Source organism: Stegostoma tigrinum, chromosome 2 (assembly GCF_030684315.1).
Source record: "Stegostoma tigrinum isolate sSteTig4 chromosome 2, sSteTig4.hap1, whole genome shotgun sequence".
Classification (NCBI taxonomy): Eukaryota; Metazoa; Chordata; class Chondrichthyes; order Orectolobiformes; family Stegostomatidae; genus Stegostoma; species Stegostoma tigrinum.
Window position 1 is genome coordinate 69,190,373 of NC_081355.1, and position 14,878 is coordinate 69,205,250.

General features: G+C 38.4%; 1 protein-coding gene across 3 annotated transcripts in view; it reads right to left on the minus strand.

Annotated features, from left to right (window-relative positions):
- Positions 1–14,583, minus strand: part of dgkb (diacylglycerol kinase, beta) — a 752,355-nt gene extending 737,772 nt beyond the window's left edge. For all 3 annotated transcript variants that reach the window (XM_048520589.2, XM_048520551.2, XM_048520580.2), the window contains exon 1: positions 14,432–14,583. The gene's annotated coding sequence lies outside the window, so the exon portion shown is untranslated. The remainder of the gene's footprint in view (positions 1–14,431) is intronic.
- Between the last annotated feature and the right edge of the window lie 295 nt (positions 14,584–14,878).

Genomic DNA, 14,878 nt, shown 5'->3' on the forward strand with positions numbered 1-14,878 from the left:
CAGAACTGGACGCAGTATTCCAAGTGCGGTCTAACCAAAGTTTTATAGAGCTGCAGCAAGATCTCACGACTCTTAAACTCAATCCCCCTGTTAATGAAAGCCAAAACACCATATACTTTCTTAACAACCCTGTCCACTTGGGTGGCCATTTTAAGGGATCTATGTATCTGCACACCAAGATCCCTCTATTCCTCCACACTGCCAAGAATCTTATCCTTAATCCTGTACTCAGCTTTCAAATTTGACCTTCCAAAATGCATCACCTCACATTTATCCAGGTTGAACTCCATCTGCCACCTCTCAGCCCATCTCTGCATCCTATCAATGTCCCGCTGCAGCCTACAACAGCCCTCTATACTGTCAACGACGCCTCCAACCTTTGTGTCGTCTGCAAACTTGCTGACCCATCCTTCAATCCCCTCATCCAAGTCATTAATAAAAATTACAAACAGTAGAGGCCCAAGGACAGAGCCCTGTGGAACACGACTCACCACTGACTTCCAGGCAGAATATTTTCCTTCTACTACCACTCCATGCCTTCTGCTGGCCAGCCAATTCTGTATCCAGGCAGCTAAGTTCCCCTGTATCCCATTCCTCCTGACCTTCTGAATGAGCCTACCATGGGGAACCTTATCAAATGCCTTACTGAAGTCCATATACACCACATCCACAGCTCGACCCTCATCAGCTTTAATCATACATTATAATTAAAATACAGGGAAAATAAAAATAAAAGAAAATAATTGGTTTAACTGTTATTCTACCAAATACTTAATAAAATAACATATAATACATATATATTAATTAACTACTACAAATTAACTGTTTCAATCCCACAAACACACCCATGGTAAAGGCAAATTCAGTAAAACAGATTGTCTCACATGCAATTCTAGCTGCAGAAAGAGAATCCCAGCTTTTAGCTTTACCTCAGAGAGGAATAAAAGCTTCCACATCCAGATTCCAGGCCCCAACAACTGATACTGAAGGCTAAAACTAAAAATAAATCCTGGTTCTGTGGGACCATAACCCTACCCATTCAGGGTGCTTCCATTGTTCCAACTTTTAAAAAAAACAAGGCATCACAAGCTGTTTACTTTATTGGCTTTGGGGAATATAGCTTAATACCTCTTTCTGAACCTTTCTTCCCCCCCAAAAAAAACTCCAGGACAAAATGGGCCTCTTAAAGCCATAGTATTGTCACACCAGTTACCATTCAACATCTGCCATGAGCTTAAACATAAGGTCTTTTCCAGATTTTCTGGAAGCAATTTCCAGGTACCAACCTTGTTAATAGCCAATTTCTGCTACTTGGTTAAACACAATGCTCTTCCTTAGTGATGAAGCATCTACAGAACATTTTTTTTGATGAAGACCAACCTTCAACTAACTTCTAGGGCTGTCCTCTCAAAATCTTGTCAGGTCTGTTTTCCTTTTAAGATCAGCTATTAGCCACAGCCCAAAAGTTATCTTTAGCTTACAGTTTCTTGTTCACAGCTCTAAACCAAAATTGATAAAGGAATAAAAATAAAAATAATGAATAATCAGCAAGGGGACTCATGCTATTGTATGTTGGAGAGGTGATGGGTTAGTGATATTATCATTGGACTGTTAATCCAGAGAACCAGTTAATTTCTGGGACCTGGGTTTGAATACCTCCGTCATGAGTGGTGGAGTTTGAATTCAATGTAAAAATAAAAGTGGAATTAAGAGTCTAATAATGACCTTGACACCTTGCCAATTAGCAGCAAAACCCCATCTAGTTCATGAATGCTCTTTCAGGAAGGAGACTGCCATCTTTACCCAGTCTGGCCTACCTAAGACTCCAGAGCCCAGGCAAAGTGTTGACTCTTACCTGTCCTCAGGCCAGTTAGGGATGAGCAATAAATGCTGGCCTAGGGAGCAACACCCTCATCTCATGAATGAATAAAAGGGAAATGTGCTCAGGAATAGGTGTGAAGCAGATGTTGGTAAACATATCCATTTGGGGGAATATGCCTATTGTACAGAGCAGAGAGATACCCATTAGTGTTTATCATAGAATATGTCCTTCTACGCATCGAGAGTCGAGTGCACTGACACCTTCTGTAATGTCAACAGCTGTCCTATTCATGGCTACTGCTTTATAATACGACTTCCCTGATGTAATTTTCCTGTTCCATCATGAACATATTTACATATTTCTCTCAATCATGTCTATATGCATCTACATTTATCATAAGCAATGTTTACATATCTGTTATTAATCTGTATCTCATTTCCCTCCCCATCAAACTTCTTGTAGCAAGGCTATAGGAACAACTAGGTTCGAGAACGTCCCATATGACCAATGTTAGGTGATTATTTCCTTCTTAAGAGATCCCAAAGATGTTGGCCATTCTTTTTTTATTGAGCCAAATGTTCTGTCATGTAAAGTCTTGTTCACCTCTAATTGATGGGAAGATCTATTCATTCTTTTCTCCTGGTTGTTGCCCTGTGAGCGTGACTGGGATTTTTTTAGACCTGCATGTGCATGGTGTGACAGGCTCTTCTATTCTTTGTGGTGTTCTTTGTGCCTAAATTCTCCTTGGGGACTAAATGTTCTGTACATGCCTGATACTTAGTCTCCTGGATGCTCCTTAGCTGTCCTTCAAGGTTGCTTATAGGAATTCACCTGCCTTGTAGTTTCTTGGTTGCTGGAATGATTTTGCACAAATGCTCTCACTTATTGTCAGATTTGTCTCTGGTGCTTATGCGGTTGGTGCCAGAGAGGTCTTTCTTATGCAGCATCTTTCAGGTGCCATTTCTGGACTTTTGCTGCCACATGGTGCTTTTGGTTAAATTTCACATCTGCCAGAGGTTTCTAAGTTTTAGTGAACCTTGTTCAATTGTCCAAATGCAGAGCCTCTTGGCTTTCTGTTGTGGACTCAGACACAGCTAATTATTCCAGTTTATTCTTTGTTGTCTTTGAACTTTGGCACCAGTGGGATATCTGAACTCAGGTCATTACCTGGAGCAGAAATTAACACTGTTCCTGGTGAATTCTTACTGATTCTGGCTCCTCATCCAGGCTCAATTTGCAAAGGGATATTCTGTTTGCCAATTCTTAATCTATGTCAGTACGTTTTCTCCTGTACCATATGATTTAATTTTGCTGATCAATCTCTCATCCTGAAAAATCCCACAATTTGTCAAACATTGTTTCCCTTTCACAAATACATGCTGATTTTTTTTTTTCAAATGACCATTTAACATATTCTTTTTGATGGATGCTAGTATTTTCCTTACTATTAATGCAAGGCTGGTGAGTCTGTGGTTCCCTGGTATTTGCAAGTTTCCAATCTGTAGAAATCATTCCAGAATCTATGTCACTTTGAAGGCAATTACTAATGCATTGACTGTCTCTACAGCCACCTCCTTAAGGCTCTGGAATGTAGACTATCAGGTCCCAAAGACCTACCTTAATATATCCTGGTGTATTATTTTTTGAAATAAATCTCAATTTTAATTTGCACCCCTTCTTCTTCCACCCCAGGAGACTTGCAGATAATCTGGAAGCCTTGCTAACTCTGGACTCCAAACATATGCTCACCACTTTTTTTCAGTGTCTTTTTGGGCCACATTGTTAGGAAATGAGACAGGAACCTGTAATTGTGCATTCTTTCTTCACTTTCTTGTGTATGCTGGAACTGTGATTATCAGATACCTAGCTCCTCCACCCTTTTGGAAATTTAAAGGATCTGCCTCAATCATACAAATCACTTTTTTCATTACATTACCCTGCACATCAGGAAAATTCTCTCATGGAAATGACAGGAAAAACACTCTCAACATCAGTCAAATTAATTGTTTGGTAAACTTGTATAAAGCTTAGCTGTAAAGGGTGAAATTTGCTTTTACCCTTTGAGAACTTTCTACCTGAGTATAAGAATCATTTTCAGTGATAACTAATTAATGTCAAGACATGGAATTATGCACCAGTATTTTTGTTATCAATTATTAATATTTGACAATCTGTTAGCTTTTGGAAAATAATTTTTATTTCTGAATGCATGCAAGAGGTAATAAGTAAGCAATCTTGTGAACAGCTGTTCAACATAAATCTTGGTGTATTTACAATATACAAGTAAATGAATTATATAAATGCTGTACCCTGAATACTTCCATGTTAATACATTTGTATTAGGCAAACTGTCGATTAGAACAATTGTATGCACTGTTTTACTATTTTGCTGTCAAACATAGCTTAATCATTTTATATATATAATGAATTTGACTTCAGTACAAATCAAGTAAATGTTAAACAAAAACAGAAGTTACTGGGAAAACCTCAGCAGGTCTGGCAGTATCTGAGAAATCAGAGTTAACATGTTGGGTCTGGTGTCCCATCCACAACTGATGTTATGTGGTTATGTTGTTTAATATAATCTTTTGTTGATTCATGTATGGAAGAAAGACAAACAGAAAGGCAAGGTGCATCAGGTTTTTGTCCCAATTCCATGAACTCCTCGAGGGTAAAAATCAGAAGTTAAAAATTAAGAAAATAGCCAAAGGAAGATAATTATTTATTTTGGATAATAATGATGAAAGGCAGTAACAAAGAAAGTTGCAGAAAGATCAGGCCAAATTCCAAGCTTGAGTTGATTAAATAGCAAGTTACAAGTACTGGCAATGGCCATTTCCAACAAGAAAGACCACAGCCATTGTGTCATGAAAGTCAATGGCATGAGCACTACTGCACTGAATCCCTCCCTGTCATTATTCTAGGTTTGCCATTGATCAGAAACAGAACTAACCAGATAAATGCTATAATAGCAGATCAGAGGCTCAGTATCTTGAAGATGAGTAACTCAAGACCCAATTCCCCAAAGCCTATTCACCATCCACGAGGCACAAATCAGGAGTGTGTGAGACTATCTGCCTGTATGAGTGCAGCTCCAACAACACTCAAGATGTTTGCCATCATCAGGACAAAGCAACACATTTGATTGGCACAGTATTCAAAACCTTCAATATTTACTTCCTTCAAAATCAATGTAAAGTGACAAAAGGCAGCTATAAGATGCATGACAGTGAATCTCTAAGGCTTCTTTGACAGCACCTTTCAAATCTGTGGCCTCTGTCATCTAGAAGAAAAAGGACAGCAGATGCATGGAAAAAATATGACCTGCAAGTTCCTGTGCAAGACACACATCAGTCTAATTTGGAGCTCTGTTATAATTCCTTCACTTTTCCCAGGTCAAAATCCCTCTCCAACAACACTATGGGTAAACTGAAATTATGTGGACTGCAGTAATCCAAGAAAGTGCCCTACGACCATCTTTCAAAGGACATTGGCCAACAGCGGCCACATCCTATGAAAGAACCATTTAAAAAGTCAGAATGGAGAAAATAAGAGGCAAAATAATTGGATATGAAAATATTGAGGTAAATATGATTGTTCTCAACAATTTAGGACTGAGATGAAGAGAAATGTCTTCACCGAAAGGATTGAAAATCTTTGGAATTCTTGACTCATTGTTGTGGATTCCCTATAGTTAAGAAAATTTAGGGCTAAGATAGACATTTTTGGCATTAAAGGAAATGGGAATGGGTAAGAAAATGGAATTGAAGAAGAAAATCATTCATAATTATAGTGAATAATGGTGAGGCTTGGCGACCCACATATTTTCTTCTGCTCTTATGTTCACTGAAGTGCATATCTGAATAATCGGTAATAATGTTTGTTGAGATACTGACACCAACAAACATTCTGAATGCAAACAACTATACTTTTGTTGCTTGGAATAGCAAGGAGTTTTCATCCATTAACAGTTTAGAGGCAGATTGTATAAAGTGCTTGGAGGATGAAATTTCAAATTGACTCTTGCATATGTCAACAGGGCAAAAGCAGATAAATGTGCTCTTGAAATAATTTCCATTTCTCATGAAACCAAGCAATTGACATTCCTAGATCCGAGCATCTTTCAAAACTAGTTATATTATTGTGATATTTGAGCCCTGCACCAAAAGTCTATTTAATCAGACTTGACCTTTAATGTTACATAGAAATGCAGAAGAACTGCAGCAATGGGCGATACTTTTAGAGTACTGTATCCTCTGTTTTTAATCCTGCCCCCAATATAAATGAGTTTTTGAAATCTCATCCCATAAATTCAATCAGACCCTTTCCCTCAACGTATTCTCTACAACTAGACTAGTATATTATCTGAAGGATCATTATTAAATTATAATTAAACAGTAATTACATTTTCAGGTCAGCTTTTCTTAAGAAAATGTAAATACGGGTTGTGAGCAATGTTACAAAAGCCAACATTTATAACACATTCCTATTTATGTATTTGAGAAGTTGATAGTGAACCAACATCTTGAACCATTGCATTCCTTAAAGGTACAGTAAGGATGTTGCTAAATAGGGAGTTGCAAAATTTTGTTTGAACAATAGGCAGGTTAATGCCTTGTATTGCAAATCAGGATCTATTTCCATTGGCAGCATTCAATCCCAGCTGACAAGGCATTTTGTTTGTAAGAAATGCTTTCCCAGTTGCTTATCAAAAGCGTCTTCATATTTTGACGCCTGTTTTGGCAGGAATGCTTCACACATGTATAAACTTGCTGCTTTTGAAGTGTCCATAAAATATAAATAAAGTAAAAGAGAAGCCAAAAACAAAAAGTAACTCAGACTACATTGGAAAAACAAACACTTTAGCGTGGATTGGCAATCTGTTGACATTCTGACAAAGTTTGGGTAAATTTAAACAAATAGTAAATCTGAACCTCATGGTTCAATGAATAGTTGATAAGGAAATGAAGTTAATAAAACTCATTATTGCTTTGAGAAACAAAGAATTAAGAAAAAATTACACTTGTCTATTTATAATGATTACTGCAAATATTCTAAACAAAATCAAACAAAAAACCCTAAAGAGCTGTAGGTGCTGGAAGTTGGAAGCCAATCAGATATTGCTGGAAAAACTCAGCATGTCTGGCAGCATCCGTAGAGAGAAGACTGTTAACTCTTTTGATCTAGTGACTCTTCTTCAGACTTAGTTACTGCAAAAATATTCTTTAGCTTTTCCAGGTTTTGGAAGATCAGCTTAACTTTCTATTCAGAATACACAGGCTTGACTTGAGAAATCATCTACTGGGAGAAAAGCCAATCTCTTTTCAGGTGGCGGTGTGGCTCAGTGGTTAGCACCGCAGCCTCACAGCACCAGGGACCGGGTTCGATTCCAGCCTCAGGTGACTGTCTGTGTGGAGTTTGCACATTCTCCCCATGTCTGCATGGGTTTCCTCTGGGTGCTCCGGTTTCCTCCCACAGTCCACAGACGTGCAGGTTAGGTGGATTGGCCATGCTAAATTGCCTGCAGTGTTCAGGGGTGTGTGTGTTATAGGGGATGGGTCTGGGTGGGATGCTTCAAGGGGCAGTGTGGACTTGTTGGGTTGAAGGGCCTGTCTCCACACTGTAGGTAATATAATCACATTTCATCAAGAGTCTGCTGAAACAATTAACCCATTTTTAGGCAGTTGTTGATATGAAGGGATGTGATTTTATCAAAGCCAACTGAGTTGAAAGCTGCTCATTGTCTCCATATCTGTTCAAGCCTTCAGAAAAGCACGTTAGACAAACACAATGGACAAATGATTGATGCACTATTAGGTGATGGATATAAATTCAGCACGTTTTTTTGCGAGCCAGCTGCATGAATGCAAAAATCACTATTACAACCATCAACAGGGTAAGTCAATCATCTAAATTTTGTTTGAAGTTTGGCTTGTCTCACACAACAAAACAGTGCTCAGAATTTTGTGACATGGAATGGCAGGGCTGATGCAATAAGAAAGAATAGATTAGTTAGGACTAGATTCACGGGCATATTGAGGAATGATGTGGGTGGGGAATTGACGTCATTGGAATATATTACACTTACCAGTGCTAAACAGGGTACATGCAAGAAGAATGTTCTTGATGACCTGGAAAGCCCAGAATCAGGGATTCCATTTTAAGAATATGAAGTTGACTGTTTAAGACTGAGATGAGGATAAATTTCTTCACCCAGGGCATTGTGAGGCCATGGAATTCTCTGCCACAGAAGACAGTTGAGGCCAAAATGTGAATGCTTTCAAGAAGGAATTAGATGTAGTTTTTAAGGCTAAAGTTATCTAATGTCTTTGAAGACAAAAGTGGAGACACGTTACTGAGTTAGATTATCAGCCATGATCATATTGAATGATGGGGCAGACTCAAAGGAGTAAATGGCCTAATCCAGCTCCTATTTTCTTTGTTTGTATATTCTTTCGTTCTATGTGCAAGTTATATCCTACAAGAGAACATTGGGCTAAAATATGCATGGTCCAATAGAGAAGGGAAAACCAAAGTGTAACATAATGTTCAACGGCATCATGTGAAGAAGAGTCAACCAGAGACCAATATTAGGGATGTTTCGAAAGTCTAACCCATGGCTTGAAAAGTTATCAAAGAAGTGTAAGAAGTATCTTCAACAACATTTTGTGGACCTTCATCAAACATTACATTTGGTCATTTTGACAAATCACATGGACTCCATGAGAAAAACTTCAACCTTTACTTCCATTCAAATAATACACTCCAAAAGAAATAGGAAGAAAGTGGTCAAAGTACAGTAGACAGTCTGCAAACAGGTATAAAATGGTTAGGTGAATGGGCAAAAAAAATTAACAAACTGAATATAATTTTGAAATATGAACTTGTCCACAATTTCGGGAAGTATAGAAAATCGATATAGTATTTAAATGGAGCAAAGTTGCAGAATTTGGATGGTCAAGTATAAGAATTACAAACATTTGTTTGCAGGTATAGTAAGTAATACATATTGACATTATTGACAGAAAGGGGGGTTAAGAGTTGTTGGGACAGACAGAAAGGTGGACTTGAGACCACAACCAGATTAGCCATTATGACAAAGTATGCAAGATGGCAGTTGAGTAGGGCTCCTGAGCTGAATCTTCTCTGCTCTAATGTTTCTTTTCTTCTTTTTGTCCCTCTTTTCATTTTTTTTCTTTCTCCTTGCCTGCTGTCCATGGGCAGCGTCGGTGGCAACGGGTTGAGCCACAATGGACCTGAGGTGAAGCTCAGTTTGGAATCGAGAGACCCCCAACCTAGAGGTGAAGCCCAGCACAGACTCCCAGACTCAAGGTGAAGCCCAGCACACACTCATCTGCTCTGCCTGATTTTATTTTTTGTTCCCTCTTTTTCTGCTTTAGAAGTATTGTAATGCTGAACTTCTAACTTTATTTCTTTATTTTTCTAATTTATACCTAAGATTTTGTTCCTAGGCACATTTGTACCTAATTTGGTCTTGGTAATGGCAATTTTGTACACGTTTCACGATACTTGAGCAGCTATAACAATAAAACCTAATTCTAATTCTATCCTTTTGAGTGGTGAGGCAGGCAGAAGGACTAATTGGTTACTCCTATATCTAAGCCCTGTGTTCGCCTGTGCATGTCGCCAGAATAATACCACAATCACACGGAATTTAAATCATCTTAAAGAGTATAGAAGCTAAACTTTCAGTAACAGTGAATGAATAATATATTCAAGATAATTTTCTCAAGCAACGCGTTGAGGAAGAGCGAGAGATCAGATTAGTTTAGATCCAGTATTGATAAAAAAAGTTTGATTTTACAATCTTTTGTAAAGGAGCCTCTGGGCAAGGCTGACATAACATTTATCTTGAAGTTTAATTAATTAGATAAACATTCAACTTGTAACTTGTATCTGAACAAAGATAACTACATTCGAATAAGGGACAGGTTTTCAAAGTTAGATTTGGGAAACTTCATTAAAATATTTGACATTAGATACTCTGTAAGGCCATAAGGTTTTGGAGTACAATCAGGTCATTTGGCCAATGTAAACTGCTCAGTCATTTGATCATTGTTGATATATCCACTCTCCTGCCTTATCCCTGTAAATTTTGAAGCTGTTACTAATCAGGAACCTTTTTACCCTTGCCTTAAATACAGTCAATGACTGGCCTTCCACAGTCTTGATTCACCACCCTCTGGATGAATAAATTCCTCCTATCTCTGCTCTAAATGGTCAGAGATAATGGGAACTGCAGATGTTGGAGAATCTGAGATGAGAAAGTGTGGAGCTGGATGAACACAGCAGGCCAAGCAGCATCTCAGGAGCACAGAAGCTGACGTTTCAGGCCTAGACCCTTCATCAGAAAAGGCTGATCCGAAGGGATCATGCTAGCTTGCTTACCCTCTTATTTCATCTTCTCCCCACCTTTTTTTTTAAAGTTGTCCTTTGTTGGTTTTTAAAGAATTTACAATTCTCTGGCTTCCCATTAATCTTCACTTGTATGCTTTTGCATTCTTTTGCTTTTATGCGATCCCTGACTTCCATTGAAGGGTTTTGGCCCAAAACATTGATTTTTTTGCTCTTCGGATGCTGTCTGATCTGTTGTGCTTTTCCAGCTCTACACTTACTGATTCTAGTTTCCAGAGCCTGTAGTCCTTATTGTCTCCTTCTGCAGCATCCACCCTCCTCAACACTACTCGTCCCTCATCTAACTTTGTCAGGTGTAAGCTTAGCAATAACGCCCTCAATTCCTATGAGCAGATTATTAATGTACAAAGTGAATGGTTGTGATCCCAGTACTGACCCCATCAGAACTCCACTGGTCACCAGCTGCCATCCTGAAAAAAGACCTCTTTACCCACACTCTCTGCCCTCTGCCAGTCAACTAATTGTCTATCTATGCCAATACCTCATTCCGAACTCTACAGGCTCTTATCTTATCTAGGCCTCCCGTGCGGCACCCTGTCAGCAGCCTTCTGGAAATCAAATAGATCAAGCCAATTGGCTCTACTTTGATTAATTTGCATGTTACCTCCTCAAAGAATTCAAATAGATTTGTCAGGTGTAACCACCCACCCTCCCCAACCTTGATAAGGGTTATGCTTACTCAGCCCTATTTACCATATACTTCCAAGTACTTTGGAATTTTTTCTTAGTAATGGACTCTACAATCTGACCAACAACTGAGATCAGGCTAACTAGCTATAATTTCCCATCTTCTGCCTCTCTCCCTTATTAACCATCGTGTTATGTTAGCCATTCCTCCGAGACACTCCCTGACTCCAGTTATTTTTGGAAGATCACCTCCAATGCTTCCACAATCTCCTTAGCTAACTCCTTCAGAACCCTGGGATGTGGTCTGCCATTTCTTTGTTTCCCTTTAATGCTTTTCCAGCCTCATTTTCCAGGTAGTCCAATGTCCACTCTTGCCTCTCTCTTATCCTTTGTTATCTAAAATAAGTTTTACAATCTTCTTTCATATTACTTGCCTGCTTACACTCTTATTTCATCTTCTCCCCACCTTTTTTTTTAGTTGTCCTTTGTTGGTTTTTAAAGATTTTACAATTCTCTGGCTTCCCACTAATCTTCATCACATTGTATGCTTTTGCATTCTTTCGCTTTTATGCTATCCCTGACTTCCATTGTCAGGCCTCATTGCCTCGTCCTTCCATTAGTGTGCTTGTTATTCCTTGGATTAAATTTCTGCTGTTCCTCCTGAAAAACCGCTAAAACCTCTTGCCATTGCTGCCCCACTATCTTCCATACTTAGTCCTCTTTCAATCCACTTTGATCAGCTCCTCCCCTATGTCTTTATAGTTTCTTTTACTCAATTGTAATTCTATTACATCTGACTCCAGTTTCTCCCTCTCAAACCGCAGGGTGAATTCTATCATATTATCATCACTGACCTCCCAGGGGTTCCTTCAACTTAATCAAGACTGTCTCATGAAACTTCACCAAATTCAGGAATTCCCTGTTCTATCACAAACTGCTCCAAAAAAGTCATTCGAAGACATTCCACAAATCCCTTGAGATCTGCTACTAACCTGATTTTCCCAGTTAACCCGCATATTGAAGTCCCCCATAGTTATTGTAACTGTGCCTTTCTTACATGCCTTCTCTAATTCCTGATTTATTTTCTTCCCCACATTCTGATGACTGCTAGGTGGTCTGTACACAACTTCCATCTGTTTTTTTTTCTGTTGTGGTTCCTCAACTCTACCCACTCAGATTCTACTCCGTTTGACTGTATATCATTTCTTGCCATTGATTTAGTTTCAATTTACGTTAAAACAGTAACTTCATCTGCCTGTCCTTTCAATAGGACAGGTATTCTTGGATATTTGCTTCCTTGCCCCAATACCTTTGCACTCATGTCTCCGTGGAATCCATAACATCATGCCTGCAATTTCTGTGCTACAAGCTCACTTATAAAATTTTGCATGATTTCAAGCTGCCAAACCAACCTTTGAGCCACTCATTTCTCTTTTTAAACTTTTTGACCCTGTGCCAACTTGCTTATGTCTCTGATAGCAAATCGTGTAAGAGACTGCAAGGACGCAGCTTCCAAAACAGTGGAAGAGAATGTTGGAACAATTAATTGTGCAATTGAGTTGGATGATCAGACATAATCATGAAGAATGGCTGAGCAGGTTTGAAGGGGCGAGTGGCCACCTCCAGGGCTTATCTTCTAAGTTTCTATGTTTCTATACCTTCTGAATAGTGTGGGAGAGCATGATGACAGTAGCTAGAAAGACGGTATGAGTGCGTGGGGAAAGCAGCTTCTATTCTGCTCATGGATTCTACACAACCGAAGCAAAAAACTTTTCCCATTAATATGCCTTAAGCAGAAGGATAACTTTCCATGCACCTGTTTGAAACTATCCATTATTACTTAATGGCTTGTGCACTTAGACTCCCAAACCTCTTTGCTCTTTGATAGCTCCAGGTTTCTTACCATTTAGAAAATACCCCTGCTCATCTTCCTTGGGTCAAAATGTGCATGTGCTAACACTTTCCTACATTGTGCTCAATTTGCCAATGTTTTCCCCAGTCTCTTAGTTGGCTTATAGCCATTTGTAACTTCCTACTCCCATCTGAACTACATATTGACACCACCCCCCCCCCATTTTGGTCCCATATAATTTAGTAAAATCAAGGAGTTTTACAGATAACCAATAAATTGCAAATTAGAACAGGACAGCTTCTGCATTTCTGAGCCAACAATTTCAGTATCTGATCATGCATAGTGCAATAAAAATAAACATTAATATGTTTATAAAATAGTAAATATTATGCAAATCTCATTGTTCTTAGGTAAATTCTAAAGCAGAAAGATTGCACAATATGCAATAATTTGAAGTACACAAAGGATTTTGTAAGGCATAGCTATAATCAACTTTACATTCAGCACAGTTAGAACAATTGCACAGTCCATAGATTTCATTTTCATTTTGAAAGCATATATGTATATTATTTAGCTATTCGTTCTTATACTATTCTTGATTTTTTTTTACTGCTGCTTTTAACTTCAAACCACTTCACTTCATTCCATGACTTATAGCACAGTGTTAGGATTTTCCCAAATCTGTAATGGAATAAGTTCAAAGGACTAAATGGTCTACTCTGGTTTCTATATTCCTCTTCTTAAATCAGGCAAATTCAAGGTACATGACATACTTGAATCAAAATCATATAGTGGATACAACTCAGAAGGAGGGCCTTTGCTCCATTGTGCTTATGCTGGCTGTCTGAAATAGCAACTGCGCTGGCCTCAAACCTCCATATATTCCTCATAGCCCTGCAATGTTGTTTCCTATCAGGTGTTTATCCAAGGACCACTGCTATGTACAAACACTCAGCTGACCTCATATGTGTGCTGCCCTTAAAAATAAATCTGTCCCTTAACAAAGCGTGATTACATACCCAAGGACAGGAAAAACTATATAGGAGGGAGACTTTGCCAGTCTGAGCTCATATCCCATCACCTTGTGCCAAAACATTTTGCTGTCGCAACACTTGTCAAAACCAAATAAATTTTGGCTTCAAGTTTTCAATGCAACATTGCTTTTCAAGTTCTTATAGAATAGTTGAAACACAGAAGGAAGTGATTCATCTCACTATGTCTGTGCTGGTCCTCTGAAGGAGCAAAGAACACAAGTAACCTTACATTTTAGAGTTTGTTCACAGTGCCAGTGAAATCCAAATCCATCTAGCAACTGTGAGCCTTATTTTAGACGACACACCTTTTGTTAATTTTAGACCGTGATGTAAAATTATTATATTTCATTGAATTATTTGCGAAAATGAATTGCTGAGAATTCTAACAAATAATGCAAAATAAATATCAGTACAATTCTTTATCACGAACACAATCTCATTTTAAGCTTCAATTATATCATATTCCTTTCAGTAATAAACTTTAACTTAATTGACCTGGCAAATTGACAATAAATCAAATGGGATTATGCAAAGCAATAGTTTAACTGTAGTCTTACAAACCAGCCCAGATTCTGCAACAGCATCAATCTGCAAAGTCCATGCTTTTGGATTGTCTTTTAAATTGACATTTTTAAAAATTAAAACAACCAATATACTCACTAATTATTTTCATATAGATCTTCAAATTGTCCAGAATTGGAAGGAAACTTATTTTTCTGTTCTCCAAGAAGCTGCAGAACAAGGAATCTGCTGTGAAGTGCTATGGTCTGCAGTGACACTGCTAAATTATAAGAATACGTCAGATCTGAGCTTTTATTCACATCAGGAAACCTTCCCAATTGTAAAAACAGGATGCAAACATGGTTGTCCTTTGATGCTTGAAAAAATACAGTGAAACAGACAGTGAAGCAGGAGTGTGCTAAAGAACTGTGGGTGTGTAATTATTTTACACAGTGGTGACGTCAGACTCAGCCTCTGGAAGCTCATAATGAATCCATTTGATTGATGCCTCAAGCTAAAATACTTTCAGGAAAGAAAAATTCTCAGGGCACAGCCATGCATGCTGCAAGATAATTCCTCAATACCCATAACATGTGCTGTGCTTTT